Here is an 8,156-nt window from a genome sequence, read left to right as displayed (position 1 = left end):
AAGAACCTTGCGGTGATTTTTATAGCCACACTCGCCTCCGTGCATAAAAAAATCTCACATTCAGCAACAGCGCTCTCAGATTCAACAGACAGCTCGCTCTCTCTCCCTCCCGCCCGGTCTCTCTGGCATATGTATTATTTAATTATATTGATTAAGGTGCCTTGTTTTGAAGCAGACGCGAACACGATGGCCTCGTCCGTTACGCACGACGAAGACGCCCACCGCTGACTCCGAAGGCCCGTGATTCAGCGCTCTTTCGTTTCGACCGGGGAGGGCAAGGGGAAATGAAGCTGGACCCCGGCCAGCCAGCGGACGGCGGCGATTTCAATTCGGAAGTGAAAACGGGTCGTCGGCCCCGAGGCCCCGGGCCGCCTTCAGTTCCCGGCACAGGCCGTTAGACGGGATCCTCGTATCCCGTCTCCAGTCAACCCATCGACGGCATTAATCGAGCGCTCACTCTGTGCAGAGCCCTGGACTGAACGCTTGGGAAAGTCCAGTTCCCTAGAGTTGGTAGACACAATCCCAACCCACAGCTCCCCTGTGTCAATCAACGGCATTTATTGAGCGATCACTGTTTGCAGAGCACTGTACTGAGCGCTTGGGAAAGTGCAGTTCAGTAGACACGATCCCAGCCCACAGCTCCCCTGTGTCAATCAGTGGCACTTACTGAGCGCTTACTATGTGCACAACACACGGTACTGGGAGAATGCGATACAAAAGAGTCCCACAGCTCCCCTGTGTCAATCAATGGCACTTACTGAGCGCTTACTATGTGCACAGCACATAGTATTGGGAGAGCCCAATACAAGAGTTGGCAGTCACATTCCCTGCCCCCCGTGAGCCAAGTCTAGAGGGGGAGAAAGACATTAATATAATTTACACGATAGAGTTCAAGGAGATGCACAAAAGCACTCTGGGGTGAGGCAAATATCAAATGCCCAAAGGTCACAGAAGATGCTGAAGGGAGAGGGAAGGCCTCTTAATAATAATAATAATAATTATGGTATTTGTTAAGCGTTTACTATGTGCAAAGCACTGTTCTAAGCCCTGGAGTGGATACAGGGTAATGAGGTTGTACCCACGTGGGGCTCACGGTCTTAATCCCCATTTTACAGATGAGGTAACTGCGGCCCAGATTAGTGAAGTGACTTGCCCAGAGTCACGCAGCTGACAAGCGGCAGAGCCGGGATTAGAACCCACGACCTCCGACTCCCAAGCCCGGGCTCTTTCCGCTAAGCTACGCTGCTTCTCTTGGAGGGTGGTGGGAGGGTGGTGGCCCGGCCTATATGGAGAGGGAGGGAGATCTAGGTTCGGGAGAGGATGGGGGGAAGGGGTTGGTGGCGAGATAGACGAGATGAAGGCGCAGGGAGGAAGCTGCTGCTAGAGGAGGGAAGCGTGCGGGCTGGGATTTAGTATGTCCGAGAGAACCTCTTCATTCAATAGTATTTACTGAACGCTTAATACGTGCGGAGCACTCATCTACCAGCTCTACTGCACTGTCCATTCCCAAGTGTTTCGTCCGGCGGCCTGCTCAGCAAATAACGCTGATTGGTCGAAGAAGTTAGTTGGCGGATGGGCTTGAAGAAAACCCCAAAAGAAAGACAGGAATCCTTAATCGATGCCATTCTGAACCAGATCAAAGATCACCCGCCTTCAGGGAATGCTGAGACGCAGCACGGCCTAGTGGTAAGAGAGCCCAGGCTTGGGAGTCAGAGGTGGTGAGTTCTAATGCCGGCTCCGCCACTTGTTCATTCATTCATTCAATAGTATTTATCGAGCGCTTACTATGTGCAGAGCACTGTACTAAGCGCTTGGAATGAACAAGTCGGCGACAGATAGAGACGGTCCCTGCCGTCTGACGGGCTCACGGTCTGATCGGGGGAGACGGACGGACGAGGACGATGGCGATAAATAGAGTCGAGGGGAAGAACATCTACTTGTCTGCTGTGTGAACTTGGACAAGTCACTTCACTTCTCTGGGCCTCAGTTACCTCATCTGTAAAATGGGGATTGTGACCGTGAGCCCCACATGGGACAGGGATCGTGTCCGACCTCATTTCCTTGTACCTACCTCAGCGCTTAGAACGGTGCTTGCCACATAGTGAGTGCTTAACAAGCATCATAATTATTATTCTTATTATTCTGCAGGATTCTGTCCCTACGGCAACCGGACATTCAGAGGAACTTGGGCACCCATCCTCTATGTAGGGGGACGCGGAAGGGAGTGGGAGAAGAGGAAAGGGGGTGCTTAGTCTGGGAGGGCCTCTTGGAGGAGATGTCCCTTCAATAAGGCTTTGAAGCGGGGGAGAGGAGTCGTCTGGACGATTTGAGGAGGGAGGGAGTTCCGGGCCGGAGGCAGGACGTGGGCTAGGGGTCGGCGGCGAGACGGGCGAGACGATGGCCCTGTGAGAAGGTGAGCGGCGCCGGAGGAGCCAGGTGTGCGGCCTGGGATGGAGAAGGAGAGAAGGGAGGGGAGGTAGGAGGGGGCGAGGGGGTGGACCGTAGGAAGAACGGGGCCGCTAGCAGCGCGGGGACACACCGATGACCCTCGGGCCAACTCGGGAGCCAAAGAATTCCCCACGGGGTGGGGGGGGACCCTCTCTCCACGGATCCCCCGGGTCGGAGATTCTCGCTCCGTGGCGGCTCCCAAGCCAGGGTTAACATTCAGTCGTATTTATTGAGCTCTTGCTGTGTGGGGCGAAGCGGTGGACGGCCTTAAAGCCAATGGAGAGGAATTTCTGCTCGGTACACAGGTGGATGGGCAGCCGCTGGTGTTTTTTGAAGAGCGGTGTGATGCGTCCAGGACGTTTTTGTAGAAAAACGATAATAATTAGGGTATTTGTTAAGCACTTACTCTGTGCCAAGCACTGTTCTAAGTGCTGAGGTAGATACAAGGAAATAAGGTTGGACACATAGGGGGTTCAGAGTCTCAATCCCCATTTTACAGATGAGGTACAATGAGGTAAAATTGTACAGATGAGGTGCTTACAAGTGCTCTGCACGCAGCAAGCGCTCCATAAATACGATTGAATGAAGGAACGAATGCCAAGCACTGTTCTAAGCGCTGGGGTAGATAGAGGGTAATCAGCTTGTCCCATACGGGGTTCATAGTTTTCATCCCCATTTTACAGATGAGGGAACTGAGGCAAAGAGAAGTTAAGTGGCTTGCCCAAGGTCGTACAGCAGACAAGTGGAGGAGCAGGGATTAGAACCCAGGTCCTCTGACTCCCAAGCCCGGGCTCTTGCCATTAAATCAGGCTGCTAGTGAGGTATGGACTGGAGTGGGGAGAGGCAGGAGGTTGGGAGGTCAGCAAGGAGGTTGATGCAAGGGTGGGGGGGGGATTGTGGCTGTGTGTCGGTGTGTCTTTGTGTCTGTGGGTCTGTGTGTATAGTGCAGGGGAGGCTGGAGGTAAAGAATCAAGAGATGGAAAAGAGAAGCAGCGTGGCTCAGTGGAAAGAGCCCGGGCTTGGGAGCCAGAGGTCATGGATTCGAATCTGCCACTTGTCAGCTGTGTGACTGTGGGCCAGTCGCTTCACTTCTCTGGGCCTCAGTGACCGCATCTGTAAAATGGGGATGAAGACTGGGAGCCCCACGTGGGGCAACCTGATCACCTTGGATCCCCCCCCCCCACCAGTGCTTAGAACAGAGTAAGCGCTTAACAAATACCAACATTATTATTAAGTGTAATGGGGGTAGATACTGCTTGTCTTAGAACGGTGCTTGGCACATAGTAAGCCCTTAACAAATACCATCATCATTCTTATTCTTATTCTTATTCTTATTCTCCCAGGATGAGGCAGCCTTTTTTCTGACCAAGGTTCCCGTCCCCGGCCACCTCCGTGGGGCCACTGGGAGCGGGGCCGGGGCGCCGCTGTACTTAAATATTCCACTATTACGAATATTCTTCTAGCACCGGTATTGAAAATGCTCCTAGTTCCAAATGAACTATGGAAAGGTATAAAAGAATACCTTTCAGTGTTGTTGCTGAACTGTACTTTCCCAAGCGCTTAGTGCAGTGCTCTGCCCTCAGTAAGCGCTCAATAAATACGACTGAATGAATGAGAGCGATGGGTTGCAAACTCATTCCTTAATCCTCCGGCCTCAGTTTACCCCCGGTAAAGGGCTTCCTCAAAGCGCTCCTCAGAGGGAGAAGCACATTCCCAAGAGAATTGGAGCAGAAATTTCATTTTCCACCACCATTCACTTCCCCCCACCTGTCGTATCATCTTAATTAAGCAAGAATATTTTAAGGTGACAAAGCCACTCGATAGAAAAAATCTCCAAAGGAGATCGCCGGGAGAAATCGGAACCTGATCGTATTCAGGGCAGTGAACATTGTAGACTTCAGTGAGAAGTGACTCTATTTAGGGATCGCCCCGCCACAGAAATAAATCTCCAGGTAATCCAGCCGAGAGACGGCCTCGAGGTCAATAACGGAACGATGTTTCCACTCATCGGGAGGATATTCCCCCCGTCCGCCTCCGAGGGAGAAGAAGGGACCCTGCAAACTTTCCGCATCCCAGGCCAAATGATGACAAATCATTTATGGATCGGATTGCTAACTGAAATAGCTGCCGGGGGGCAGAGGGAGGTAATAATAACAATAATAATATCAAGGATGGTGTTTGCTAAGCGCTAACTAACTGCCAAGCACTGTTCTAGGCGCCGGGGGAGATACAAGGTAATCAGGTCGTCCCACGTGGGGCTCACAGTCTTCATCCCCATTTGACAGAAGAGGCAACTGAGGCACAGAGAAGGCCCAAAGTCACACAGCTAAACGAAGCTGTGGCTACCTCGGGGTAAAACAAACACCGACGCTGTCATTTTCAGCAAGAGTCTCGACTTAGGCCATCTTCTCCGACCCATAATGACGCCAAGGACACATCTCTCCCAGAACACCCCACCTTCCATCAGCAATGGCTCTGGTAGTGGATCCATAGAGTTTTCTTGGGAATAATAATGGTGTCTGTTAGCGATTACGATGTCCGAGCACTGTTCTAAGCGCTGGGGTAGTTACAGGGTCATCAGGTTGTCCCACGTGGGGCTCACAGTCTTCATCCCCGAATTCCAGATGAGGGAACTGAGGCACAGAGAAGTGACTTGCCCCAAGTCAAACAGTTGACAAGTAGCGGAGGCGGGATTATCTGTTGCCGAATTGTCCATTCCAAGCGCTAAGTACAGTGCTCTGCACATAGTAAGCGCTCAATAAATACTATTGAAAGAATGAATTGGAACCCACTGCTTCTGGCTGCCAAGCCCGGGCTCTTTTAAGTCACGTTGCTTGGCTCAGAGGAAAGAGCCCGGGCTTGGGAGTCAGAGGTCATGGGTTTGAATCCCAGCTCTGCCACTTGTCAGCTGTGTGACCGGGGGCCAGTCACTTCACTTCTCGGTGCCTCAGTGACCTCATCTGGAAAATGGGGATGAAGACTGTGAGCCTCACGTGGGACAAGCTGATGACCCTGTATCTCCCTCAGCGCTTAGAACAGTGCTCTGCACATAGTAAGCGCTTAACAAATGCCGACATCATCATCATTATTATTATTATTGTTAAGCAGCTTCGTGAACAGTACTTCGCAGATAGTAAGCACTTAACAAATACCTTCATTATCATTATTATTATTATTATTATTATTATCATTATTCCGGGAAAAGTAGGGTGGGCTATTAGGAGGCTTGTTACCTTGGGCCGCCCATAGATGGCGCTACTGGGCAGGCTTACTTTCATTCATTCATTCATTCAATAGTATTTATTGAGCGCCTACTAGGTGCAGAGCACTGGACTAAGCGCTTGGAATGGACAATTGGGCAACAGATAGAGACAATCCCCGCTCCATGACGGGCTCAAAGTCTAAACGGGGGCTCACAGTCTCCATGTAGTAAGCAGTGGAAATGACCCCGGGGCTGGGGAGTCAGCGGTCATGGGTTCGAATCCCGCCTCTGCCACTTGTCAGCTGCGTGACTGTGGGCGAGTCACTTCACTTCTCTCTGTCTCAGTTCCCTCATCTGTAAAATGGGGATGAAGACTGTGAGCCTCACGTGGGACAACCTGATGACCCTGTATCTCCCCCAGCGCTTAGAACAGTGCTCTGAACATAGTAAGCGCTTAACAAATACCAACTTTATTATTATTATTATTATTACCTACTACAGCCCATCGCCCACCCTGGATCTGACTGACCCTGGATCTGACTGACGAGATCCATTTTGGGAATGAATGATCCAGGAAGAGAGACTCCCCTGCATGGAAACCCCGCTCCCGGCACTTGCCCCCATCTCATTAAGTTTCGGGTAGTTAGACCCGACACCAACCGTTCTTCCAGAAGGGGTCCGGACAGAGAAGCAGCCTGGCGTGGTGGAAAGAGCCCGGGCTTGGGAGTCAGAGGTCACGGGTTCTAATCCCGGCTCTGCCGCTTGTCAGCTGTGTGACCTTGGGCCAGTCATTTAACTTCTCTGGGCCTCAGTTATCTGTAAAATGGGGGTGAAGACTGTGAGCCCTACGTGGGACAACCTGATTACCTTGTATCTGCCCCAGTGCTTAGAACAGTGGTTGGCACTTTGTATCTGCCCCAGTGCTTAGAACAGTGGTTGGCACATAGGAAGTGCTTAACGAATACCAACATTTGGCCAACCGGGGCCCGGAGAGAACAGCGGCCAGTGGCAAGTTGACGGCTAGTCCGTCCTCTCAAGATCCTTCTCGAAATAGCAGAGAAGCAGTGTGGCCTAGTGGACAGAGCAGGGGCCTGGGAGTCAGAAGATCCTGGGTTCGAATCCCAGCTCCCCCACCCCCTTGGTCTGCCGGGCGGCCTCGAGCAAGTCACTTCACTTCTCCGGGCCTCGGTTACCTCATCCGTGAAATGGGAATTGAGACCGCGAACCCCATGGGGGACAGGGGCCGCGTCCAACCGGATTTGCTTGTATTCACCCCGGCGCCCAGTACGGTGCCTCGCACACGGTAAGCGCTTAACAGATACCATAATTATCATTACCCACACTGCCTAAGGGCGGCTAACTCTGCTAGGAAAGAGGAAAGAAACCATTCCCAGACTCTTTCCCCGGACGGCCGTTTCCAATCGACAAGACTATCGATTCGTCGCCCACGCCTTCCCCGGAGTTGAACGGCATCGGGGCTGATCTTTCCAGAAGCAGTTCACAGGCGCTCCGAAAGGGTTGCGGGGGGTAAGGGAGAGGAGGGAACGAAAACGGAATGAATCTTATCAGGTCACACAGGATGAAAATCGATTTATTCTTTTTTTTCTATATTTTAGTGCATTAAAACTGCGTTACAAATCGAAGATTCAATTAAAACGACGGCAGAGCGAAGCAGACATTTTCCTGCTGTTCTATCACCTTGGCTCTTTCATTCAACTGACAGACCAACTCGCAACATCCCAGATGCAAATATAGAATAGGAGTAGAAGATACTTTGAATGTGGCTTCTAAAACACGTTTTAAAAATACATACGTACATATATATCTGAAGATATATATATGTTTTCCGGTCCCTCGCCTGACTAAGAAAAAAGTCCCAGGAAATTCTACGCCTGACCTTTGTGCAGCAAATGAGAACCCTTTTTATGCAATTTCCAATAATGACCGTTATGGACAAAGTAATTTCCTGCTGTAAAACCTTTTAGGATCTCTCCTTTTCCAGGGCCGTTGGATACATGGATTTTTTATTTATTTTTTTTTTTTGGAAAACCGACAGGGCCCACCGAGAAGCCGGTTAGGATTTCCTCTTCGAATGGAAGGGAAAAGTCCCGCTAAGTGCTATCATCTTCCTCCAATTTACATTTCTGCTGTTTGCACATTGTGAAATAAACACATATGCAACGTGTCCATGTTTTGATATGTATTTTTATTTCCCTGCAGTTTTCACTTATCAAGAACAAGTAACAGGGAAAGATGTCTGAACTAGTGCATAAACAAACATTCTGAAACACCACTACACGTATCTAATTTACAGGAACCGTATAAAAAAAGTCACTAAAACACTACACTACGAAGGTGTCCAATGCTTACAGTCAGACCTTTTCCAATCCGTTACTTGCCTTGTGGCCACAGGAAAACGCTCCAAAATTGAGAAAAGACAAATCTGCCCAACCTCCCCTCCCCCTCCCGACCCGCGGCCCTTTCCCCCCACCCTCCCCGCCCCCCA

General features: G+C 50.7%; 1 long non-coding RNA gene across 1 annotated transcript; it reads left to right on the top strand.

The window, feature by feature from the left end:
• The first annotated feature begins 2,373 nt into the window (after positions 1-2,373).
• Positions 2,374-7,699, top strand: LOC120638635. Its single transcript, XR_005660397.1, has 2 exons — positions 2,374-2,413; positions 7,267-7,699. It is a non-coding gene; the product is annotated as an uncharacterized LOC120638635 (long non-coding RNA).
• Positions 7,700-8,156: the final 457 nt, after the last annotated feature.

This window comes from Ornithorhynchus anatinus, chromosome 9, assembly GCF_004115215.2.
Source record: "Ornithorhynchus anatinus isolate Pmale09 chromosome 9, mOrnAna1.pri.v4, whole genome shotgun sequence".
Classification (NCBI taxonomy): Eukaryota; Metazoa; Chordata; class Mammalia; order Monotremata; family Ornithorhynchidae; genus Ornithorhynchus; species Ornithorhynchus anatinus.
The sequence above is the reverse complement of the archived record's forward strand: the minus strand, read 5'-3'. Positions and strand labels throughout refer to the sequence as shown.